At 39.4% G+C, this 27,653-nt stretch overlaps 1 protein-coding gene and 1 long non-coding RNA gene across 20 annotated transcripts in view; one reads left to right on the plus strand and one right to left on the minus strand.

Annotated features, from left to right (window-relative positions):
- The window catches only part of LOC138737104 (disabled homolog 2-interacting protein-like), a 592,760-nt gene that overhangs the window by 335,558 nt on the left and 229,549 nt on the right, over positions 1-27,653 (plus strand). For 2 of the 18 annotated variants that reach the window (XM_069887717.1, XM_069887741.1), the window contains exon 1: positions 12,439-12,573. The exons of 14 other annotated variants lie outside the window; for them this stretch is intronic. The gene's annotated coding sequence lies outside the window, so the exon portion shown is untranslated. Of the gene's footprint in view, positions 1-12,438; positions 12,574-21,422; positions 21,515-27,653 lie in introns of those variants that run through there. 2 more of the 18 variants (XM_069887748.1, XM_069887707.1) reach the window with 2 other exon arrangements.
- Positions 1-27,653, minus strand: part of LOC138737165 (uncharacterized) — a 41,651-nt gene that overhangs the window by 7,694 nt on the left and 6,304 nt on the right. For both annotated transcript variants that reach the window (XR_011340794.1, XR_011340796.1), the window contains exon 2: positions 12,728-12,851. This is a non-coding gene — a long non-coding RNA (uncharacterized lncRNA). The remainder of the gene's footprint in view (positions 1-12,727; positions 12,852-27,653) is intronic.

Here is a 27,653-nt window from a genome sequence, read left to right on the forward strand (position 1 = left end):
ATCAGCATTATTTAAGTATTCATTTTGTATTGAGCACAGGTTCAATTAATGTGACCTAACTTGGCTAAATTCTGATGTTTCACTGTATTAGTAGAAGTTGAATTTTATCCCTTGTAAAGGATTGCATTTTCAATATGTAATTCGGTCCTGTCCAGACTAACTTAATTTTTATAAATAGTATTGCATAAAGAATGTAAGAAAACAGGAGTGTACCCCTCTGATTTCTATGTGGAATTTCCTTAGAAAATGTTGACATCCATTTGTTTCAGGATAAATGTTTCACTGTAGCAAGTGCTTGCATATGATGTAGGACCTGAGGTAACATGGTAATGAGCAACATGTTGAAGACCAGATCGATGGCATTCAGATCAAGCAATTCAGATGTGGAGATGGAACCAGTGGAAAGCTATTATCATGCTAAAAAACAATTCCAGACCAAGTTGGAATCTCTGACAGATGCTCATCAGCTGTGGCAGGCTTGCATTCCATCATATCCTACAAGGTGAAATAAGGAAATATCATTAACAGTGACACATCTCGGAGGAGTCACGTGATGGAGTAGTGGCCGGTCGGGGAACTCCAGCCCTCTCCGGAAAAGTTTGAAAAAAACACAGAAAACACAAAGGCACAAACATAAAAATTAAAATAAAGTGCAAGTAAAAGTGGGGAAAAAATGGCAGCGAAGAAAGAAAAGTCGAAGAGTAGAAGAAAGGACGTCGGAAGAAGAAGGTGAAGGCCTTACCTGTCCGAGGAGGCCCGCCGCGGAGAGAGAAGCCCGCTCCCTAAGGTCAGTTGAAGTGCCGAGCTCGGGACTACAAAAATGGCTCGCGGAGCCAAGCAAAAGTGCGCAACCGCGCATGACAAAAAAAACACTGACGGGAGGGGGGACCAGCTGAGGAGTCGATCTCCACAGCTGAGAATGACAGCTACAGCACAACAACAAGAAGAGAACATAGAAAACAACGAGAACAAGAAAGAAGAGAGTAAAAAGAAAACAAGGAAACAACAGATGACCAACCCAGAGGAAGAAGAAGAAGAACATTGAGAAATGGAAGAAGAAGGGAAAGGCAAGACAATGGATAGATATTTTTTTAAAGAATATATGGAATCAGTAAAAGAATGGCAATCACAAGAATTTAGTGAAATAAAAAGAAGAGTTAAAAGTACAGAAGAAAAAATGAATAGATTAGAGATGGTCATGTCAGATATAGGAAAAAGAGTGGACAAGGTGGAAGAATGAGAAACAGCCGTAGAAATGGAAGTAGAGGACTTACAAGAGAAATTAGAAGAATCTAATAAAAAAGTTAAAGAGACACAAGAGCTGTTAGCTCAGAAGATAGATAAAATGGAAAATTATAATAGAAGAAATAATATAAAGATAGTGGGCCTTAAGGAAGATGAAGAAGGCAAGAATATGAGAGAATTTATAAAAGATTGGATCCCCAGGGTCCTAGGAAGACCAGAATTACAGGAAGAAATGGAAATATAAAGGGCACATAGAACATTAGCCCCAAAACCACAACCACAACAAAAACCAAGATCCATTTTAGTAAAATTCCTAAGATATACAACAAGAGAAAATATATTGGAGAAAGCAATGAAGAAAATAAGAGAAGACAAAAAGCCACTGGAATACAAAGGTCAAAATTTTTTTTTCTATCCAGATATAAGTTTTGAACTCCTGAAGAAGAGAAAGGAGTTTAATACAGCAAAAGCGATCCTATGGAAAAAAGGATATAAATTTATGCTAAAGTACCCAGCGGTACTTAAAATAGTTATTCCAGGGCAACAAAACAGACTATTCTCGGATCCGGAGGAAGCACGAAAATTTGCAGAACAACTACAAAACAGACAGAGAGATGAAGACATGTAACGAGAGTAAAAATGACCACAAACTATATGTATGTGTGTGTGTGTGTATGTATATATGTGTGTACATGAGTGTATCCGTATTTAAAGGAAAATATATAGAGTATAGATAATAATTAATAAGGGGAAGAGAGGGAGTAAGGAGGGAATTAAGAGAGTGACCTTTGTTATATATGAAAATTAAAATCTTTTCTGGGGGAGGCTGGGTGGGGAGGAGTTACGGTCACTGCGAAATCAGTTGACGCTTGCGAGTGAATTCGCAAATCCAAATGGAGAGGGGAGATGTGGTTGCCCGACAAGGGATAAAGGGCAACTCAGGAAGGGTAGGGGATAGTGGGGTTAAAGAAATTTTAGATAGGAGTATAAGGGAAATGTTTGATATTTTAGAAATGTTGTCTTATAAAGTGTTCAAAACAAGAAAACAGAAATGGATAAGAAGGAAAGGTGATGATGAGGAAACGGAAAGGGAAGATAAACAAAGTATGAAATGGCTACGTTGAACTATATGACTTTAAATATTTACGGAATACATAACCAAATCAAAAGGAAGAAACTGCTAAATTTACTGAAAAAAGAAAAAATTGATATAGCATTCGTGCAAGAAACACATTTAACTGAAATGGAGCACAAGAAATTAAAGAGAGATTGGGTAGGACATGTAACAGCAGCGTCATATAATTCAAAAGCTAGTGGAGTAGCTATATTAATCAGTAAAAATGTACCAATCAAAATAGAAGAGGAAATAATAGATCCAGCAGGGAGATATGTAATGATAAAATGTCAGATATATTCGGAGTTTACTCAATGTATATTCACCTAACGAAGAAGATCAAAAATTTATGCAAGATATTTTTTTGAAGATAGCAGACACGCAAGGGAACATACTAATAGGAGGGGATTTCAACCTTAATTTGGATTCAAACATGGATAAAACTGGGAAAAAAATTAACAGAAAGAACAAAGTAACCAAATTTATAATTAAATCGATGCAAGAAATGCAACTTTTGGATATATGGAGGAAACAACACCCAAAGGAAAAGGAATATTCATATTATTCGGGTAGACATAAAACATACTCAAGAATAGACCTATTCCTGTTATCAGCTCGTATGCAAGACAGAGTTAGGAAAACAGAATATAAAGCTAGAATATCATCGGACCACTCACCCCTGATATTGACAATAGAGTTAGAGGGCATCCCTCCAAGAATGTATCGATGGAGATTAAACTCCATGCTACTTAAAAGGCAGGATTTTAGAGAATTAATTGAAAGACAAATTAAAATGTACTTTGAAATAAATACGGAATCGGTGAAAGATAAGTTTATACTATGGGACGCAATGAAAGCGTTCATCAGAGGGCAAATAATAAGTTATGTAACCAAGATGAAGAAGGACTACAATCAGGAAGCAGAGCAGTTGGAAAGGGAAATAGCAAATATAGAAAACGAATTAGCAATGAAGGAAGACACAACTAAAAGAAGAGAATTGGCAGATAAAGAAATAAAATATGAAACACTACAAACATATAAGGTGGAGAAGAACATAATGAAGACAAAACAGAAATATTATGAACTAGGAGAAAAAACGCACAAAATTCTAGCTTGGCAGCTTAAGACAACAAACTAAGAGAATGGTAATGGCATCAAGGAAAAAAGACAAACAAATCACATATAATCCAACGGAGATTAATGAAAACTTCAGAGAATTCTACGAACAATTATACCAAACTGAAAACGAAGGGAAAGAAGACAAAATAGATGAATTTTTAACTAAAATTGAACTACCAAAATTACAAATAGAGGAACAAAATAAATTAACAGAACCATTTGAAATAGTAGAAATACAAGAGATAATAAAAAAACTACCGAATAATAAAACAACAGGAGAGGATGGATTCCCAATAGAATTCTATAAAACATTTAAAGATTTATTAATTCCTCCCCTCCTGGAAGTAATCAACCACATTGATAAAACACAAAGCTTACCAAATTCATGCAAAACAGCAATAATTACAGTAATACCAAAGACAGGGAAAGATCCACTCGCACCAGCGTCATATAGACCAATATCTTTACTTAACACAGATTATAAGATGATAGCTAAACTATTAGCAAACAGATTAGCCGGCTATGTACCAAAAATAGTAAATCTAGACCAAACTGGATTTATTTAAAAAAAGATGAACAGACAATATTTGTAAATTTATTAACTTAATTCATGCAGTAGAAGGAAATAAAGCTCCAACAGTAGTGGTTGCTTTAGATGCAGAGAAGGCCTTTGACAGAGTAGAATGGAATTATTTATTCAAAGTACTACAAAAATTCAGTTTACCAGAGAAATATATTAATTGGATTAAAGCATTATATAAGGGGCCATTGGCGAAAGTGATAATAAATGGATATATATCAAAGTAATTTAACTTCAGCAGATCAACAAGGCAGGGATGCCCACTATCGCCCTTATTGTTCGCGTTAGCTATAGAACCACTAGCAGAATTGATAAGAACAGAAAATAAAATAAAAGGGATAAAAATAAAAGACAAGGAATATAAAATCAGTTTATTTGCAGATGACGTTATAGTATACTTAACAGAACCAGAAATATCAATAAAAGAATTACATAAGAAATTTAAGGAATATGGAGAAGTGTCGGGATACAAGATTAACGCAAATAAAAATGAAGCAATGCCAATGAATAATGCGGATTTCTCAAAATTTAAGAAAGAATCACCATTCAGATGGCAAATGCAAGCAATCCGATACCTAGGTATACAAATAAATAAAAACCTTGCCCATCTATATAAACTCAATTATTATCCACTAATGAAAAAATTACAGGACGACTTAGAACATTGGAAAGACTTACCACTAACACTAATAGGAAGGATAAACTGTATTAAAATGAACATTTTCCCAAGGATACAATACCTATTTCAGGCATTGCCAATACACTTGACGGAGAAATTCTTCAAGGAGTTAAAGAAAATAATAAGGAAATTTTTATGGAAAGGGGGGGGGGAACCGAGGATAGCACTAGATAAATTAACAGAATGGTATAAACAAGGAGGCTTACAACTGCCAAACTTTAAAAATTATTATAGAGCTGCACAATTAAGATACCTATCAGATTTTTATCAAACAAGGGAAAAGCCAGATTGGACTAGATTAGAACTAGATAAAATACGGGAGAAGATACCTGAACATATATTATACAAATGGGATGAAAAATTGGTACAACGTAGGAATTCTCCAGTATTACATCATCTGCTCAATATTTGGAAGAAGATTCATGTAGAAAGGAATAAAACAAATCACCAATTACCAAAACTAATACTGACGCAAAATCAGCTAATCCCTTTTACAATAGATAATCTTTCCTTTAGAGAATGGGAATAAAAATGGATCAAAAGAATAGAAAATTGCTTTTCAGGAAATAAATTATTATTCTTTGAACAAATGAAGGATAAATATAATATAACTCATGATACAGTGTTGGCATACTACCAACTGAAATCCGACTTGAAGGACAAATTGGGAAGCAGTCTGAGGTTACCAGAGGGAAGTAATTTTGAATATGTGATTACAGACACAATGATAATCAAAAAATTTATAACAAATATGTAAATTAAACTGCAAGAAAAGGAGAATGAGGAAACAAATGGTAAACCTAAACAAAAATGGGAACAAGATTTAAACAAAGATAAAAAAGGAAACATGGGAGAAATGCAATAAACACGAGGTTACGTATAATACAATATAACTGGATACACAGGCTATACATTACACCTCAAAAGTTAAATAAATGGGACCCAACAGTATCTGACAGATGTTTTCGCTGTAAAAAGGAAATGGGAACAACAATTCATGCAATCTGGACATGTGAGAAAGTGAAAAAAAATGGGAAGATCTAAACCAGATATTAAATAAAATCACAAAAAGCAATATACCAAAAAAACCAGAGATCTTCCTCCTAAGTAACATAAAAAACAAAGATTTTGGACTTGATTTGGATGGTGCACAAAAAAGATTTGTTAGGATAGCCCTAGCTGTAGCAAAAAAATGTATTATGTCAGCCTGGAAATTGGAAGATAACTTGAGAATACAACAATGGTATATAAAAATGAATAAATGTATTCCATTAGAAAAAATAACATATAATTTAAGAAATAATATTACAATATTTGAACAAATATGGGAGCCATACATGAAACACGACAGAGAAAACCTACTGGGGACATCTACCACCTAAAATGACAGAAGGAGAAGGAAATGAAAAGAATTGACTCAGTGGAATTCTTGTTTATTTTTATTGAGTGACAACATTGTTTGACGGGTTTAATGTATCTTAGATTCTGAACTTTAAATGAATGGGAGGGGAGGTAGGGAGGCTGGGATGGAAAGGGGGGGGAGAAAACGACACTGTATATATTTGAAAAGAAAAATGTTTGTATCTTGATCAATGTGGTTTATAGTGTGAAAAATAAAAAACTTTAAAAAAAACAGTGACACATCTCTTCTGGATGAGCTCAGTAAACTTAGAAACAGAAAATAGGTGTAGGAGTAGGCCATTTGGCCCTTCAAGCCTACACTGCCATTCATTTTGATCATGGCTGATCATCCACTCAGTACCCTGTTCCAGCTCTCTCTCCATACCACCTGATCCCCCTAGTCACGTACTAAATCTCTCTGCCACTTCCTGTGGCAGAGAATTCTATAAATTCACCACCTCCTGAGTGAAAAAATTCTTCCTCATCTCAGTCCTAAAGGACTTCCCCTTTATCCTTAAACCCCTGGTTCTAGACTTGCTCAACATTGGGAACAATCTTCCTGCATCTAGCCTGTCAAATCCCTTCAGAATTTTGAATGTTTCTTTTAAATCTCCTCTTAATCGTCTAAACTCCAGCGAGTACAACCCCAGTCATTCTAGCCTTTCTTCATATGCAAGTCCCGCCATCCCTGGTATCAATCTGGTAAACCTTTTCTGCACCTGCATGCCCACTTTTAATGACTGATGCACAGCGACACCCAGGTCTCTTTGCATCTCCCCTTTTGCTTCCATGTTTGTTTTAAAAGGGAAAATTATGCATCCTCACAAGCCCTACAGACTCTGACTGTTCCCAGTTTGTGATGCTGCTGTGAAAATAATCTTCAAGAGGGTGAATCCTTGGAAAGTATCCAGCCCAGATGGTGTGCCTGCCTGCATCCTTAAAATCTGTGCAGTCCAATTGGCTGCAAATTTTGCAGACCTTTTCAACATCTTTCGACTGCGGTCTGAGGTCTCCACCTGCTTCAAAAGGGCATCCATCATCCTGGTGTCCAAGAAGAGCAGAGTGAGCTGCCTCAATGACTTGGCTGGCAGGCACGGGCATCCACCATGATGAAGTGCTTTGTAAGGTTGGTTATGGAACAGATCAATTCCTGTCTCAGGAAGGAACTAGACACACTTTAATTTGTAAATTATCACAACAGGTCAACAGTGGATGCCATCTCACTGGCCCTCCATTCTGCATTAGATCAGCTGGACTATAAAAACACCTTTGACATGTTATTGTTATTTTTCAGCTTTTAACACCATCCCAGCAAAACTACTAAACAAACAGGGATTTGTGACTCTGTTTATCCCTCTGCAACTGTATCCCCAATTTCCCATCTGCAGACCTCATTCACTGTAGATTGACAACATCTCCTCACTGACCATTAACAAAGACACCTCAGAGCTGCAGGCTTAATCCACTGCTTTCTTCCCTCCATCTCCATCGGGCACACAAAACTCAAAACGGTCAACCAGTTTACCTATCTCGGCTGCACCATTTCATCAGATGCAAGGATCGACAATGAGATAGACAACAGACTCGCCAAGGCAAATAGCGCCTTTGGAAGACTACACAAAAGAGTCTGGAAAAACAACCAACTGAAAAACCTCACAAAGATAAGCGTATACAGAGCCGTTGTCATACCCACACTCCTGTTCGGCTCCGAATCATGGGTCCTCTACCGGCACCACCTACGGCTCCTAGAACGCTTCCACCAGCGTTGTCTCCGCTCCATCCTCAACATCCATTGGAGCGCTTTCATCCCTAACGTCGAAGTACTCGAGATGGCAGAGGTCGACAGCATCGAGTCCACGCTGCTGAAGATCCAGCTGCGCTGGATGGGTCACGTCTCCAGAATGGAGGACCATCGCCTTCCCAAGATCGTGTTATATGGCGAGCTCTCCACTGGCCACCGTGACAGAGGTGCACCAAAGAAAAGGTACAAGGACTGCCTAAAGAAATCTCTTGGTGCCTGCCACATTGACCACCGCCAGTGGGCTGATAACGCCTCAAACCGTGCATCTTGGCGCCTCACAGTTTGGCGGGCAGCAACCTCCTTTGAAGAAGACCGCAGAGCCCACCTCACTGACAAAAGGCAAAGGAGGAAAAACCCAACACCCAACCCCAACCAACCAATTTTCCCCTGCAACCGCTGCAACCGTGTCTGCCTGTCCCGCATCTGACTTGTCAGCCACAAACGAGCCTGCAGCTGACGTGGACTTTTTACCCCCTCCATAAATCTTCGTCCGCGAAGCCAAGCCACACTCATGATTACATAGCCAAGTTTGGCCTCGGGAGATTAACAAATTCACTAACAACATTGTTGGCTGAATAATGGGAAATGATAAGTTGGAATAAAGGATGGAAATCAAGAATCTGATCATGTGATGCCAGAATGACAAATCTTGCTCTCAATGTCAGCAAGTCCAAGGAGATCATTGTGGAATTTACAATGGAGAGGCAAAAGGACCGCACACCCATCTTTATTGACAGGACGGTGGTTTAGAGGGTTAATACCTTCAAATTCCGGGGAGTCCACATATCGGAGGATCTTTCCTGGAGCAAACACGTCAAGGCAAATGAAGAAGGCACCCCAGTGCCTCAACTTTCTATAAAGTCTGAGGAGATGGGTCTTGTCATTGAATACTCTATCAAACTTTTGTAGGTGTAGAAAGTGCTAAATCTAGCCATCCATCACAAGCTCTAACCTCTTATCCATTGAAAGCATCTATGTGAAGTGCAGCCTAAAATGGACCTCTGACGCCCTGGTCATTATTTCTTGCTGCCTCCTTCAGGCAGAAGGCACAAAAGTGTGAAGTTCAGCACCTCCAGGTTCAAGACCAGTTTTTATCCAATCGCTCTCAAACTCTTGAATATGCCATAATGCCCTATTTGTAAGTTTCTTCAGGATAACCAAATCACTTTGCGCTATTGAAATATCACTTATTTGTTTCTTGCACTAACTGCAATTGTGAATATTTATCTATTTATTTGTGGTGACACAGTTAGCATAGTGGCTAGCTCAGTGCTATGACAGTGCCAGTGACTGGGCTTTGAATCTGGTGCTGTTCGTAAGGAGTTTGCACATTCTCCCTGTGTCTGCATGGCTTTCCTCCGGGCGCTCCGGTTTCCTCCCACCCTTCAAAACATACAGGGGTTGTAGGTTAATTGGGGTATTTTGGCAGCACGGGCCCATGAGCTGGAAGAGCCTGTTACCGTGCTGTTTGTCTAAAGTTTAAAAATAAAACCTGTCTAGGTATCTTAGGGAACTTAAAAATTTCCAATTGTTGTTGGTGCACCTTGCACACCTTTTTGGCTGCCATAGGAAAGAATTTTGATGCTCTGTACACTGTCCTTGTGCATATCATAATAAACTTGCATTGATAGTGAGGTAATCCAGTGCTATTTTGCCTGCTGATTATATTTTTGTTTACAGTATAATTTTGGTTAGAATGTTCAAAAGGCTTTTATTCTTTTATGTGAACAGGCAAACTACCTGTTTAACTCCCATCTTCTTTCAGCAGTTTAATGTTGCTCTGTTTGATACCTGGTAGATATCATTAACATTTTTTTTGTGATAATTCCAGTCCAATCAGAAATTACTTTGAAAACAAAGTAAAATGAATTATGTCATTTGTGCTTCAAGACAAATACTTGAATTTTAACAAATTCATGCTGTTTGTCTTGTCTATTTTTATTTTCTTTCTTTGTAGCACATCCTCCTCTGCCTTTTGTGAAGTTTAAGGTGCAAGATTGAATCTTCAGGTTCTCAGAATTTTTATTCCCTTCTACTAGTTGTGCACCACGTGGATGGCATGTATGCATCAAGTTATAGGATTGTAGGATTTTCAGGATCAAATTTATCTGCAGATACTGTGATTGCAGTGAAAACACAAATACTGTAGGAACACAGCAGGTCTCACAGCTTTCATAGGAGTTAAAGATATATAACCAATGTTTTGGGCCTGAGATCACCTTCATGGTATGAGTAAAATGGGACTGAGGAGGAAAGAATTTGTTGTTTTGCAGCAGTAATATTAAAGTGACAAATTACAATTCTGTAAATACAATATTTTTAAAAACTAGTGCAAAAAAAAAGAAAAAATGTGATAGTGTCCATAGGTTCTTTCTGTTCAGAAGTGTGATCAAATGCTGGTCAATATCTTGCACAATTACCTGGGTTTCTCCATGCAAGTGCTATCAAATTCAGGATTCCCATACAAAAACAAAATGGCACCAGCAATCAACAGTGTTTTTCTGTGGACTGCAGAAACACCAACTTTGAGAGTTGGTACTGAGCAATCCAGGGAGATCTTTACTCTAATTGTTTAGAGTGTAATACACAAAAGTGCTGGAGAAACTCAGCAGGTCATGAAGCATCTATAGGAAGTAAAAGATAACCAATTGGTTTCATTTTACTTCCTACAGATCTGTGTGAATTTCTCCAGGACATTTGTGTATTGCACCATAATCACAATGTCTGCAGATTTTCCTGTTTAACTCTGTGTTGAGAGTTAATTTGAGAATTTCACCCAACTGTTAGATCTAAAGAGTTCTGTCATTTATTTATCATGTTAAATACAGATTTACAGTGACAGAAGTTGATTTGAATTCACTTTCCAAATGCTACTTCTTTGCACCAACTTCCATATATGCTCACTGATGAGGTGCCTTTTATTGCTTTTGAAGTCAACAAGAAATCTACAAATGCTGGGGCCTAGTGAGTTACTCCAGCACTTTTGTTACTTGCATTGTGTTGGAGTTTGTTTTAATAATTAATTATATTTACTCTTGTAAGGAGAGAGAAAGTGACCTTCAGACAAAACTGGATTATTTTCTGAGGGCATTAATAATTATTTTAGTAATAATTGTAATTGATATTAGAGTGCACGATGATGTTGTTGCCATGCTTGTAACTTTTTGGGTCTGTCTGTTTTCAGATTGTGAATCTATTTGAACTTAAGAGACCACATATTGTTTAAATCCCATGTTCTTGTTAGTTTGTCTCTCAAATTATTGATCAGAACCCAGATTTTGTTGCTCTAGTTTAGGATTTCTGTACTAACTGGACAACCAGTGCCAAAAAGAATTTCATCCAAACTTCTGGATCTCAACGTTTAATGGGATGAATCAGTGATTATCTGTATGATTCATTACATGGGAGATTTTCTCACTGCAATTCCCACCTTTAAAAGATGTTTTTGTTCTCAATGACCATTCATAAACAAGTAGTTACTGGAATTCTGTCTGCACTCTAAACACTTCAAAGTTTAGAGTCTATTTACCCACTGGTAGGTGTCCGTACAGTATTCTAAATGACACTAAATTTTGAAAGAATAAATGGGGGGAAAAAAAGCATTTGATGAAAGCAAAATGTTACTTACACTAAGATAGCAACATCGTGAGTGAAATGACTGTTTTGCAGCAGGAGAGCAAGCAAGACTTGAATTTCATGAGCTTACCTTTTGTTGTAATTTTTTAAATAGTCATAGTGACCAAACTTTCCATGTAAAGCACATTTTGTTAGAAACAAACAGCTTTGAGTGGTTGTGGTTCAATCCAATTGCTGTATAATAAATTTGTTAAGTCATAAATTATTAAGGAAGTAGGTCTGTCTAACTGATGCATTATGGTATCTCCTGCATTCTGGGCACTGGTGAAACTGCTTTTTTAGCGGGGGAAGAAACATGTTTAAAATCCAAAAGGTTTTTTAATGTAACATTGTAAACAGTTATAAAAGAGATTGGATGTCAATGAATGATTCCATGGGTTGAGAAAATGAATAACACATTCTAATGTAAAGGTTCTTTCCTAAAGTCTATGTGCTATGTCATCTTTGTAGATTTTTTGTTTGTAAATGCCTTGTTCATGATTTGTGCATGATCCTAGCATTTGTTGTCCATCCCAATTGCCCTTGACTGAGGAAGCATTTAAGAGGCTAGGTCTGGAGTGGCAAGTAGGTGAGATTTGGTAAAGTTGGTGGATTTCCTTCCCTGGATAATTTTTGATGAACCAGATGGACATTTTGCAATAATCCAGTAGTTCCTTAATTGTAAGAGAGAAAAGCTTAAATGCCAGATTTTATTTAATTACTTAAATTTGTATTCCCCAACTGCCATTGAGGAACTGAAATTGATCTCTGGATCAATAATCTGGGACTTTGGTTGCTCATCGAGTAAATTATCCACTAAGCCAATGTGTCCACTTGGCCAATGTGTTGCACAATGCCAACATTTTATTCAAGTAATGTTGCTATTTCACGAGGCATTTATTATTTAATGTTGAAAGATGCCCAACTTATTTAAATGCTTTTATAAAAAGAAATCAGTACATTAACCATTAAGCCAGCTGGAGAACTGAAAGCAACTGGCTCCAACTGAAGAGAAAGAGGTAAGCATGCACCCATTTTCAAGTCTTTGTTCTCATTTTCTCATCTTTTGACTGTGTGATCATTTTTTACTAACGTGTATTGGATAATTTGTATTTACTTGTTTTCTCAGTAGATCAATGTGCTTTGATTTTAAGTGATGGATGTTTTACTCACCTGACTTGCCAGTGACTGGAACTTTTGTGTACTTTCGAGAAACGAAGCTGGCGCTGTTACAGTTTTCCTTTGCCAGTTGCAATGATATTGGTGTTTAAATGGTAGAGAATTACAAAATGTTGTCCTGTTGCAGATTCAGTGAGACAAAATGGAGACAAAATTCCACGTCCATGTCAGCAGGCAATATGAGCATAGGTGTTGGTACATAGTGAAGGAACAAAAGTAAATCTGATTAATGAGATATTAAACAGAGGTCTCTTGCAATCAATAAATGGTTCAATATTCTTTAATGATATGTATAAATTACTGTAACATTAACCATGTATAAGAATCTATTTTTATTACTCATGCAAATCTTATTCTGATCCCTTTGCTAATTTATAATTATGTTGAAATGAGGTGGGGTTGAAGATTTTACTTAATTATTTAAAGAGTTAGATTAATATTAAAAGGTACTATTTTTATGTACTTCCATTTCAATTATGTATAACCAGCTTTATGTATCATGAGGCAAATAAGTTTTTTTTTGGTTTTTTGCATTTTATTAAATGTTGCTAAATTATCTTGTAGATTAGAATGATTCTACATGGAAGTATTTTACCCTTAATAATTGGATAATTCTTTAGTAATGGATGTATACCATCACTGAGCCAACATATGCTTTTAATTGTTCATTCACCAAATGTCACACGATTCGGTTGATGTTGAATCTAATGTGTGCTGTTGCACAGTGGGTCGCAGTCTCATCTATGAGACAGAATATTAATATTTTGTCTTATTCTGGAGATTTGAGCACATAATATAAACTGCTGTTCCAGGGCAGAATTCAGTGAATGTTGTGCTACGAGAATTGGCCTGCTGGATAAGACTTTGAACATAAATCCCATTTAATTTCCGAGGTAGACATTAAGGATCACATGGTGTTATTTAAAATGAGGGCAGGGATTTCTCCACAGTGTTTTGGCTATACTTAAGTGAAAATGAGTGTCCTTAGACAGATTATATGCTCATCACCTTATTGCTGATTATTGGAACTTGCTGTGTGCATTCTGGCTGCCACATTTATTGCACCACAGTAATAAATATAATTTTAAAAGTTCCAGAGATTAAATTGCAATTTTAAATTTAGAATATGGGTTTGAAATTTCTTTTCAGGTGTGAGTAAACCCAAATTTCAACTCTTTAATTCTGATACTTCTCGGGATCTTCCCCCACCCCTGCTTTTCTCTGATCCCAGATCTCAAGGGTTACAGCTTGCTGTGTTTTCACTTCCCTCACCAATCTTGATGAATCATCTTCATTTTAGTGAATTTCTTGATACATTGCTGAGCCCCTTCACCTCTTTTGGCCAAAAGGGTCTCTAAACCCTTGTGTCTTCCAGTTGGATCCTTCCTCCTTGTATCTTGCCACCATAGATCTATTCGACTCTGACGTTGATCTCAATTTTTTTTTCCTGGCCCTACATGTGCTAACCCACTCTTTCACTATAAGAGAGCCACAGGATTGACAGTGCTGTTGTTTTTTGGCAAACAGACCGCACATCGCAGAGCCTCTCTATCAGCTCTCTGACACTCCTCATGCCTCCCTCCCAGAACTCCATCAATGAACATCAGATCTACATAGTCACTGACCTAATTTCTTCCAGAGACCTTTCTTGCATACATCTCCCAAACACACTCAGTCCACTTCCGCCTCGTTCTCACAATCTACAAGAACTAATTTTTTCTTCCATGACACGTCTCTTTCTTGTGTCTGTGGTGACCTCCATCAATCATTTTCCTCGTACCAAATGGTTCATTTTTACCATATACGTTCAGTAACACATATTCTACACAGAATGGCCTTATCAGTGAAGGTGGGAAGGGGGAGAAGTAAGGGGTGGCTTGCAGTTCTCTTTTGGAGAGAGACGCATTCAATTCCTTTACATCTCTTTAGTCCCAAAGTAGAATAAATTTTCCAACTTTATTCTCTCCATGGGAAACTGTACAAGTCCAAGCAAGGCTTATCTCTGTGGATATATGCATCAGCCCCTGTTTCAGTCCACTTTTTCTGGTGCTTTATTGCTGTTTCTTTCTCATGTAAAACTTCTGTGGCAATTTCTGGTCTCACATGGTCTATTTTTGACTCTCCTTTCTTTACTTCTCTAAATCCACTTCCAGATTATGTTAGCTACATATATCTACAATAAGTACAAATTCCTGTTGTTACCTTGATTAAAACTCGTCTCATGCTTCTTCCTGAAAGGACTTTAATGCATCCTTCCACCTTCAGTGGCTCCATCATAACTGATTTCATGCCAAAATCACCCATGTAAGTGGTTCCAATGTCTCTTTCTTTACCCTAAAATGGATTTCTCCTTCATAATCAGTAGGGTTCTCAATCTTTTTTCCCTCTTTCCACTGCCCTTATCTCTTTTCCTCATCTCAAGAAAGATAGGGATTGCCTTGCATTCACCATCCACCCAATCAGCTTGCACATTCCACAGATAATTTTTAAAAATATTTCCACAGCATTCGGCATGATGGCATCATCAGATGTATTTTTCCATTCCACAGATTTGGCAACCACTTCAAAGCATATCTGTTCACTTTAATGACCCAGAGCTTCCAGTGGTTTGTCATTTAACTCTGCAAGTCAGGCACTGACTACCAAGCCTTTGATCTCTTTGCATTGTTCAAATGAAGACCGATGTACACAGCATCTCTATTTTTGACCAACTATATTACAGCTTTCAGAATCAGGCTTATTGTCATGAGCGTGTGACATGAAATGTTGTTTTGCAATAGCAGTATTGTGCAGAACAAGTTGCAAAATTACAATTCCATAAATACAAGGTTTTTTAAAAAAATAGTACGATAAAGAGAAAGTGAGGTAGCGTCTAGAGGTTCATTTTCTGTTCAGAAATGTGATGTCGGAGGGGAAGAAGCTGTTTTTGTAATGTTGAGTGTGTGGTTTTCAGAGTCCTTTACCTCCTTCCTGATGGTAGCAGTGAGACACAGGCATGGCCTGGGTGTTGAGATTCATTGATGATAGAAGCTGCTTTCCTGAGTCAGGGCCCATTAAAGATGTCCATAATGGAATGAAGACTAATGCCCATGATGGTGCACAACCCTTCCTGTCCTGTGCAATGGCACCTCCATACCAGTCAGTGATGCAACCAGATTTGTAAGAGTCTTTGGTGACCTACCAAATCGCCTCCAATTCCTATCAATGTATTGCCACTTGCATGCCTTCTTCATGATTGCCTTGACATGATAGGCCCGGATAGGTCTTCAGAGGTATTGACACCCAGGAATTTGAAGTTTCTTGTCCTCTCCACTGTTGACCTCTCAATGAGGACTTGTTTGTGTTCTCCTGGTTTCCCTTCCTGAAGTCCACAACCAATTCTTTAGTTTTGCTAATGTTGTTGTGGCACTACTCAACCAGCTGATTTATCTCACTCTTGTGTGCATTTTTCTTGTCATCTGTGATTCTGACACCAACCCCATGGTCTAATTGGCAAATTGGCAGATGACATTTGAGTTATGACCAGCCACACAGTCATGAGTGTAGAGAGAATGGAGTGGTGGGCTAAAGCATGCATCCTTGAGGTATACCTGTGTTGATTTTTAGTGAGGAGGAGATGTTACCAATCCACACTGACTGTGGTCTTCTGATGAGGAAGTCCAGGATCCGGTTGCAGAGGCCCAGGTTTTGAAGTTGGCTGACCCGTACTGAGGGGATGGGGGTGTTAAAAACTGATCTATAATAGATCAAGATCAGCCTGATGTCCAGGGGTTCCAGGGCTGAGTGAAGAGCCAGTGAGATTTCATCTGCTGCAGAATGATTGTGGCGATAGGTAAGCTTTGATTTTTGATACATTTCGGATTTATTTTTGGAGTACATACATGACATCACATACAGCCCTGAGATTCTTTTCCTGTGGGCGAGACAGAATGACCATTTATTGTTAATGCAAAAAAAAAATGACTGTACTCAATGAACACATTTAAACAAATAAAGAAATATAAACAAACTGTGCAATACAGAGAGAATAATAAAAAAAATCAATAAAGTGCAAAAGTAAAAGTCCTTGAATGAGTCTCTGATTGAGTTTGTTGTTGAGGAGTCTGATGGTGGAGGGTATCAGCTGTTCCTGAACTTGGTGGTACGAGTCTTGTGGCACTGATACCTCTTTCCTGATGGTAGCAGTGAGAACAAAGCGTGTGCTGGATGGTGTTGATCCTAGATGTTTGCTGCTGCTCTCTGACAGCAGCTTTCCTTGTAGATGTTATCGATGGTGCGGAGGGTTTTTCCTGTGACATCCTGGCTGTGTCCACCACTTTTTGCAGGGCTTTGCACTCAGAGGTAATTTGCCCCAATACCAGACCATAATTCAGCCAGTCAGCACACTTTGCCCCACACATTGGTAGAAATTTGCCAGGATTTCTGATGTCATGCTAAATCTCTCTAAACTCCTGAGGAAGTAGAGGCACTGATATCCTTTCTTCATGATGCCATTAGTGTGTTGGGTCTTGGAACTATCCTCCGATTTAGTGACTCCCAAGAACTTAAATTTGCTTACTCTCTCCAACTCTGATCTCTCCAATGATCATTGGAAAGGTTTTCCTTTCCTGAAGTCAACAATAAACTCCCTGGCTTTATTAACATTGAATGCAATGTTGTTGTTGGTGCACCATTCACCATTTCAGTCTCCCTCCTGTACGCTGACTCATTGCCTTTTTTAAAATTTAAATTTAGACATACAGCAAAGTAACAGGCAATTTGGCCCACGAGTCCATTCTGGCCAATTTACACCCAATTAATCTACATCCCTGGTATGTTTTGAGTGGTGGGAGGGAACCGGAGCCCCCATGGAAAACCCACGCAGACACAGGGAGAGCGTACAAACTCCTTATAGACAGTGTGGGATTTGAAACCCAGTCCCGATCGCTGGCATTGCAAAGGCATTGTGCTAATTGCTATGCCATCCATGCTACCCAATACAGCTCATTACTGTGGTATTGTCAGCAAATTTGTAGATGGTGTTATGTCGAACTGAGCCGCACAGTCTGAGGTATACAGGGGGCTAAGAACACAGCCCTGTGCTGCTCTGGTACTGATGGAGATTGTGGAGGAGATGTTCTTGCCAATTTTCACTGATTGTGGTCTAGAGGTGAAGAAATCCAAGATCCAGTTACACAGTGGGGTGTTGTGTTCCTTTACTTGGAGCTTGCTGATCAATTTTGAGGGGTTGATGGTGTTAAATGCCAAAATGTAGACGATAAAGAGCATCCTGATATATGTATCTTTGCTGTCCAGATGTTTCAGGGCTTTGTATAGAGTTAGTGAGATGCAGTCTGCTGCAGACCTGTTGCTATCACAGGCAAATTGGAACAGATCCACATTGTCGCTCAGATAGGAGCTTTCAAAACACCTCATCACTGTTGATGTAAGTGTTACTGGTCGATAGTCATTAAGGCAGGTTACTATGCTCTTCTTGGGAACTGGTATGATTGATGCCTGTTTGAAACAGGTGGGTACTATGCCCATCCAGAGTGAGATGCTGAAGATATCCATGACTATATTGGTAAGTTGGTCAGCACAGATTTTTAATACCAGGCCGGGCACTCCATCCAGACTGGATTTTTCTCAAATTCGCTTTCCTCAAATTCACTTTCCTGTACATAGCCCGTACATCGTTCTTGGATATGGACAGGGGAGGATCATTAGGGATGTGGAGGTGCAGAGGGGTGGTTCTTCCCTCATTGAGATCCTCTGGGAGTGAAGCTTTTCTGCTACTTCACCAGATTTGGGTTTGCCACAGTTGTCAGGTGTCCTTTGTTGTTTCCATTTTCATCTGAAATCTCCACTTCGCCCAGGAGATGGCTTTCCTTAGGTCACACCAGCTCCTTCCTGTATTGATCTGGATCTCCAGACTTAAATCAGAATCAGGATTTATTGTCATGAACAAGTCATGAAATTTGGTGTTTTGTGGCAGCATCTTTGTGCAAATGTACATATTATAACCATCTTACAATATTACTATTTAAAAAAAATAAGAACAATAATTGTGCACGAGAAGTAAGGCAGTATCTTTGGTTCATTGATTATTCAGGAATCTGATGGCAGTGGGGAAGAACCTGTCCTTGTGCCACGAGTGCTCTTCTTTAGGCTCCTGTATTTTTTCCCCAATGGTAGCAGAGTGAAGAGGGCATGGCCTGGGTAGTGATCTGTGGTCTCTGGGGGGTGGTGATCTGTGGTCTCTGGGGGGTGATGCCTGTGATCTGGCTTTCAGTAGGTTCCGGATATAATTGCTCATCCAGGGCTTCTGGTTGAGGAAACACTGAACGATTTGGTGGGGACACACTTGTACACAGCTACAGCTATTTTGATAAACCCTGTACCAGCCCTGGTGTAATCGTTTAGATACTCAGCTGAACACTGCTTAATCTACTCACTCGAAGAATTCCTGTCTCTTCTTCAGCCTCCTGCAAATACCTTCTAGCTGTCCTGATCTCTGGAGCCTCTCTTTTTAGACTCTGGCTGTATGAAGGCAGAAGGAGACATCCAGGTGATCTGACTTGCCAAAATGTGGTCTCAGAAAAGAACGGTTGGCCTTCGTTATCTTGATGTCACTGTGATTTTGTATTCTTGGGCCTCTGGTACAGCAGGTTACATGCTGTTGGTAGATGGGCAGGGTTTTCTTGACATGGGCCTTGTGGCTGACTAAGATTTGCAGTGCATCAGGATGGGTCATTTCTTATTTACTAACCACATTATTCAGCTCCACAAGTGCCTGTTTGTAATCTGCATCGGGAGGGATATGGACTCTGGTGAGAATCAGTGATAAGAACCCTGAGGGTAGATAGAAAGGCCTGCATTTAATTGAGATTTGCTTTCAGGCAGTAGAGCAGGAGGTCAACATGACCCCCAATGTCTGTGCAACACCCAGTATTAACAAAAAAGCACACACTGCTCCCTCTCTCTTTGCCTGAATCCGAGTTCTGATCCAGTCTATGAATGGTGAAACCGTCTGATTGGATAGCAGTGTCTGGGGAGTCCTCTGTCAACCAGGTCTCCGTGCAGCATACAACTGAGATTTGTCTCACCTGTCCATAGAAACATAGAATATTACAGCACAGGGCCCTTCTAGTCTGTGCCGAACCTTTAATTTTGCCTAATCCCACTGACCTGCACCCAGTCCATAGCCCTCCATACCTCTCCCATTCATGTACCTGTCCAAATTCTTCTTAAATGTTTAAAATGAGCCTGCATTCACCACTTCAGCTGGCAGCTCATTCCAAACTCACACCACTCTGTGTGAAGTAGTTCCCTCTCATGTCCCCCCCTTAACTTTTCCCCTTTTCATTCTGAAATCATGTCCTCTGGTTTGTATCTCACTTGCCTTCAGTGGAAAAAGCCAATCAATATTTACTCTGGCTATCTCTCTCATAATTTTAAATACCTCTATAAAATCTCCTCTCATTCTTCTATGCTCCAGGAAATAAAATCCTAACCTGTTTAACCCTTCGCTGTAACTCAGTTCCTGAATTCCAACAACATCCTAGTAAATCTCTGTACTCTTTGTATTATTGATATTTTTCTTGTTGTTTGGTGACCAAAACTCCACACAATACTCCAATTTTGGCCTCACCAATGTCTTGTACAACTTTACTAAAACGTCCTATCTCCTATACTCAGTTCTTTGATTTATGAAGGCCAATATGCCAAAAGCTCACTTTACAACCCTATCCAGTTGATGGCATTTTAAGGGAATTATGTATAGTATCTGTAGATTACCTCTATGGAGTGAATTCTATGTTACAGACTGAGTTAACAACCATCTGGAGTTTTTTCTTGTCCTTAGTGTTGGATCCTCCATACCAGACAGTGATGCAACCAGTCAGAATGCTTTCCATGGTACACCTGTAGAAGTTTATGAGAGTCTTCGATGGCATACCAAATCTCCTCAAACACCTCAAAGAATAGCCTCTGACGAGCTTCTTTGTGAATACATCAACTTGGAGGCTCCAGGACAGATCCTTGGAGATGTTGACACCCAGGAATTTGAAGTTCTTGATCCTCTCCACTAATGAGCCCTAGATGAGGACTGAGTCATGTGCCCCTGACTTCCTCTTGAAGTCCACAATCATCTCCCTGGTTTTGTTAATGTTGAGTGAAAGGTTGTTGGTATGACAGTACTCAACGAGCTGACCTATCACCCTCCTGTACACTTCCTCATTGCTGTTTGTGATTCTGTTGACAACTGTGATGTCATCGGCAAATTTGTAGATGGCATTTGAATTGTGGTGCACCTGTGTTGATAATCAGTGAGGAGGAGGAGATGTTTCCAATTCATACTGATTGTAATCTTCTGATGAGGAAGTTGAGGATCCAGTTGCAGAGGGGGGTGCAGAGACCCAGAGTTTGTAGCTTCTTGACCAGCACTGAGGAAATAATGGTGTTGAAGGCTGAACTGTAGTTGATGAAGAGCAGCTATATATATGAGTTTCTCTTTTCAAGGTGATCCAGAGCTGAGTGGAGAGCTCGTCACATTGCATCTGCTGTGAAGCTATTGTGATGATAGGTGAACTGCAATGGGTCCAGACCTTTGTTAGGTGGTTGTTAATTCTGGCCGTGACCAGCCTCTCAAAGCATTTCATCACTATTGAAGTTAGTCCTATTGTGTAATAGTTGTTGAGACAGCTCACACTGCTCTTGGGCACCGGGATGATTGATGCCCCTTTGACTGCAGCAATGAGAGGTTGAAAATGTCCGTGAACACTCCGGCTAGTTGGTTGCCAGGTACACTGTCAGGGCCTGAAGCCTTACGAGGTTTCATCTTCTTGAAAGGTTCTTCAAAGTTAACTGTTTCCTCTCTACAGATGATGCCTGCTCTGAGTATTTACGGCATTTTCTTTATTTCAGAAGTATTTCTTTGATAATGAATCACTTTGTCAAGTTTATGGAAGTACATTATACAATTTACTTGGTTCTCGGCTACATTTTGCCTGAGCAAGACATCTATTAGTTAGACTTGCACCAGGTCATTCAACTCAAAGTCTTTCTCCCACTTAATTGTTCAAGTTGACAATGGTAAAGTTAAGGAAGGTGAATTACTGAGACCTGATGGAAAAGGATGACCAACAAGGTAACTCCTAACTAAATGATCTGAGAAACAAATAATAGGGCTGAGAAGAAAGGTGAATTAAAGGAAACAAATTCAATGTCACGAGGTATAGAAAGAGAACTAGAGGAGGAAAGAAAGATTAACTCGAGTGTGAGGGAAACAAAGCAACATTTGCCTTAAATTTGACACATTTAGTTTCCCGAAACAATTTTGTGAGCTGTGGAAATAATTCTTCAGTGTCCACGATAATACACTTTCCATGCATTTGACTGGTCATCAATCCTTGTGCGTACATAGTAGTTATAGCTTCCATGGCAGGTTTAAAGTACATCTATTGTACAAATACAGTCTGAATTCAAGCCATTTTAATTGTGATAGCAAAGTGCTATTTTCACAAAGCAAACAGGATCACCATAAGTTGGATGAATATTTTGATGTGGGCAAAAACTAACTTTTAGTGTGAAGGTCCAGAAGATGTTGGCCTTCACAATTATGTTTATGACAGAGCTCAAAATGGGTTATGAGTTTTCATAGGTGGACTGGGGAAGAGCAATTGTATCTGATGGAATTGTTGAAAATATCTACTGCCTGTATGGAAGAAAAACACTTGCTTTATAAAAGGTTTGCAGGGGAGTTAATTGTATAAAATAATTCAAGAGGGATGAATGAAGGTACTTCAGCAATGTCACTCCATTTGGATCTCTGCCAAATGGTAGCTTAAAAAAATAATTATGATGAGGAAACCCTCCCACTCATATTTTAAAGGTTGCATCTATTGCAGCCGCAGCCCTGTCCTCCCCATCCTATTACCTCTGAACTCCAATAATGCAGTTCCTTGTGTTGCTTTCATTTGTGTTTTCTGTATCTGGAAATCAAAATTTGTCTCAATCTCCATTTTTATGAAAATGACATTTACAATGTCTATGTATTACTGGTGAGGTTAAGGCACAAAGCCCCTAAATTCATCCCTTACGATCTCACTGTTTTACACAAAGTTCCCAGACTTGGCTGGCAAATGTTTTTAGCTACTTGACGAACTTCCACCATTATTCAACCTTCACAAAATCAAATGTTATTTCTGCTTCCACAATCTCCTTTGGCTTACAGAGGAAAGGCTGTTACATGCTTTCATTTTAAATCATCCCACAAAGTGTGGAAACTAATGCATAAGATTATTTCTAGTGTGGATGGAATACTAACCTATTTTCCAACAGCCACAGGGCTTTGTCTTTTCACTGTAATAGACCATGACATATGTCAAAGACAGTTTTTACTTTTACAGGTTGGTGATGGAAAATAAAATGGGAGTATTTATTGTTTTAGGTTCGTGTTTATAGAATCTGAATACTAAGAAACTGTTTTTCAAGAATATGCTTCTGAATTCAACCAAAGGATCTTAAAAATTGTGTTCAGTTAGAGAAGGGCAAGGACATATCATCAATTAATCTTTCAAACCAACAAGTTGGCTTGCTAGCAGTGGAATTACGAGTTGGCGATCCAAGTATTTTGTGCGCCTTATTTGGTTTTAAACATTATTTTGTAAGTAGAGTACATTAAGTTTTGCAAAGTTACTTGGGCATTTGAGGTTCTTTGTCATGGTCATTACTGCATTTTGCTGTCTGAAGTCCCAAGTCAAATCTTAATGTGAGCAACTGTGAATTTTTAAAACCTTTACTTTATCTTAAAACTTGAATCTAGTGTATCACTTGAAAATTGCAGCAATGATGTCAGCCTCAATGACATCCCTCTCTTTGGCTTGGCTTCGTGGATGAAGATTTATGGAGGGGTAACGTCCACGTCAGCTGCAGGCTCGTTTGTGGCTGACAAGTCCGATGCGGGACAGGGAGACACGGTTGCAGCAGTTGCAAGGGAAAATTGGTTGGTTGGGGTTGGGTGTTGGGTTTTTCCTCCTTTGTCTTTTGTCAGTAAGGTGGGCTCTGCGGTTTTCTTCAAAGGAGGTTGCTGCCCGCCGAACTGTGAGGCGCCAAGTTGCACGGTTTGAGGCAATATCAGCCCACTGGCGGTGGTCAATGTGGCAGGCACCAAGAGATTTCTTTAGGCAGTCCTTATACCTCTTCTTTGGTGCACCTCTGTCACGGTGGCCAGTGGAGAGCTCGCCATATAACACGATCTTGGGAAGGCGATGGTCCTCCATTCTGGAGACGTGACCTACCCAGCACAGTTGGATCTTCAGCAGCGTGGATTCGATGCTGTCGGCCTCTGCCATCTCGAGTACTTCGATGTTAGGGATGAAGTCGCTCCAATGAATGTTGAGGATGGAGCGGAGACAACTCTGGTAGAAGCGTTCTAGGAGCCGTAGGTGATGCCGGTAGAGGACCCATGATTCGGAGCCGAACAGGAGTGTGGGTATGACAACGGCTCTGTATACGCTAATCTTTGTGGGGTTTTTCAATTGGTTGTTTTTCCAGACTCTTTTGTGTAGTCTTCCAAAGGCGCTATTTGCCTTGGCGAGTCTGTTGTCTATCTCATTGTCGATCCTTGCATCTGATGAAATGGTGCAGCCGAGATAGGTAAACTGGTTGACCGTTTTGAGTTTTGTGTGCCCGATGGAGATGTGGGGGGGCTGGTAGTCATGGTGGGGAGCTGGCTGATGGAGGACCTCAGTTTTCTTCAGGCTGACTTCCAGGCCAAACATTTTGGCAGTTTCCACAAAACAGGACGTCAAGCGCTGAAGAACTGGCTCTGAATGGGCAACTAAAGTGGCATCATCTGCAAAGAGTAGTTCACGGACAAGTTGCTCTTGTGTCTTGGTGTGAGCTTGCAGGCGCCTCAGATTGAAGAGACTGCCATCCGTGCGGAACCAGATGTAAACAGCGTCTTCATTGTTGAGGTCTTCAGCATGATGCTGAAACAAGCCATGACATCCCTAGTTATCAGGGTGTTCACAGCCATAGAATAGTTTACTAGGGATGATTGTAGTTCATCTCAGTGATAGAAATAACATCCTAAGAAAATTCAGATCCATGTGGTTCTTAAAATGGTGTTTTTGTAGCAATGTGCATTGAGCTTCATCGGTATAATTAATGAATGACAGGATTAACCTTTTTCCAGCTAATTCATTAAATCCTTATTAGCAGCATGCAACCAGTGGATTTACTGGGGTAAATATATGACTTGTTGAATGGCCAAATTAGCATTACAATTATTTTAATTGTGGTGCAATGTTTCAGTAGCACCATTGAGTAGGATTATTATATAATTTGTAAAGAACAAAATCAAACATTAATTAATCTGATAATTAGTATTGCAGAGAATATTATCCATATTTTAAAGAAATAGTCACAAATTCTTATTATATTTATCTATTCAATTGTCTTTTGTTTCTTTTATCATCTAAATTAAAGTTTAAACTCGAGTCTGTCCACTTCAAAAGCAGAGAAAAATTAAGGTGAGTTCCAGTCACCAAAAGGAAATTGACAAGTATGAGAAGAAGAAAGTGCCGGCTGGATCTAAGGTATAAAGGGGTGCTTTCCAATTTATTCTGCCAACATTCTGCCATATTGCTTCCTCGTGTCTATCCACAGGCCCTTTTAAGGTGTGGAAAAAAAGTGGCTGTAACGACAGATATTCTCTATCTTTAAATCGCTTCATTTACCTCCATAAAAGGTCCAAAGGAGGATTGACTGGTCGAACTCATTCCAGCTTCCATCCACCTGGGTGGGGGTGGGGGGGGTGGTAGATTCACAAATGAAGTGAATTTGTTCCACCTCCTCTGTAAAAAGGATTGCCACTGAATGAAAATGGGGTGGGGGGAAGGCGATGATGCCGTCAGCCCATGACCCAAGAGCATGAATTTTAAAGAGCCCAATGGTCAAAAGAGGTGTTTACGTTGTGCAGAAGATCTGACTGCATCCTAAAACTGCTTGCACTAATCTCCACTAGTGCTCATAGCTGCTCTTCAGTCACCATTTTCAGTATTGACTGAGTTGCCTTCTTGGTGCGAATGTTGACTTCACAGTGACAGCAGCGCTACTGCATTTCTCACTCCACCTCCTTCAGCTTCAGAAACTGACTCGCATTTCACCTCTGCATAATATTACTGGACAATCTGCATTTTTGGTCGTCAGCATAAAAGGTAAATTAGTCTTTATTTTTAATATAAAACTTGAGCAGGCAATTATGTGCCTTTTTTGTATAAAAACCCCTCCTGAAAGTGATTGACCTTTCCAGTAGTTGGTACAATGTAGAGCTTAGGACAACCTCAGCAAGATCCTGAGTCACACAGAGTCCATCCCCCCCCCCCCCCCCCCAGAAGACAGGCAGGTGGAAAAGTGTTTCATTGTCTGCCCACTGCAGTTGCAGCGCTTGGGAAGATGGTGTTAGAGCATGGAAACATTTTGTAAACTTCTCTTAGTAGATTTCTTCTTGCCTTTATTATCATTATACCCTCTTGTATCTCTCCTCTTATTACATAACTGAAGTATGGGTTGACTTCTCTGGTTAGTGCTCAAAACAATATGTTTAGTTGTTCCTTGGTGCTCATGATAGTAAACAATAAATTAGAATTTTCATGATGTCCATTCTTAACTAGCCAATTTATATTCTTAGGAACTTGTTCAATTGTCCTAAAGCACCAGTCACTGCTCTTTGTGGTGGTGACGTAGGACTGGCAGCATATGGTGACACAAGCTCCTGTGCAATTTCCAACAGCCTTGTGACCTAGTGAGTGCATGATGACCCTTTGCTGCTTCCTCATGTCTACATGGGTTTTTCCTGGGCACTTCGCTTTCCTCCCTCCCTCCAAAACATAGAGGGTTGTAGGTTCATTGGGGGTAATCAGGCGGCATGAGTTTAAATGGCTGGAATAAACTTCTAAGGTGTTGTAAATTTATATATTTTTTAAAACTCCCTTTGAAGGACTGATGTGCTCTATCTGGTGCTACTATTGCAGCAAGGATGCTCAAGTGTTGGCATTCATTAGTTTGAGGTGGCTGACGATGATTCTGCAGCTGTGATTCAGCAGTGAATGACATCACTGACGTGGCTTCTCAACACCTGTTCTTGGAAGAATGTGCAATGCAAGGTAAACACAATTTGTGGAGTTAGTAGTCAAGATGTTGTTCAGCAAGTTGCAAAACTGCGAGCACCGCAGTACTTCTGGATTCCAGGACTTTTCCCCCCCTGAACTATACCCAGGAACGTAGTAGGCTTGGATCATCTGAGTTTCCAAACTACTGTCTGCTCCCTTCCATTAAATTGTAATGTTAGAATAGATATCCAAAGTAATACTAATGACTGTATTGTTCTTATAAAATGCCTGTTTTCAGTAATATACGTTGGAGAATATAACTTAATGGCGGTATGCATTCCTATGTTTTATCAGTAAATGTTTAGATTATAAAAGTCAGGTAATTCTGAATAAAACTAGGTTGCGTATTATGCCGAAATCTGAGTTTTAACCTTTAGATTTTAGAAAGGATGCAGCAATGATTCGAGTATGAAGGATCACAATCTAATGAATCAGATTCTTTGAATCATTCTGCTGAGGGTACAGTCTTTTATTTTTATGGACTTTTGTTTGTAAATTAGATAACTTAGTTCCTTGCAATGGTTCATCAAAAGCGGCAGTGGGAATTGTGCATTAACATAAGAAGTAATCAATAATTATTGCGAAAAGTTAGTATTTTAATGCCTTGTTTAAAATGTAGTAACAGACCAATTTTCTCCATTCACCAGTCACATTTTTAACCCGTTTAATGATCCAGACAAGGGGAAGAATTTTTTTTTGAGGAGGTGACAAAAAGGTTTGATGAGGTTAGGGGAGTGGGCATTGTCAACATGGACACTAGCAAG

Source organism: Narcine bancroftii, chromosome 1, assembly GCF_036971445.1.
Source record: "Narcine bancroftii isolate sNarBan1 chromosome 1, sNarBan1.hap1, whole genome shotgun sequence".
Taxonomy (NCBI): Eukaryota; Metazoa; Chordata; class Chondrichthyes; order Torpediniformes; family Narcinidae; genus Narcine; species Narcine bancroftii.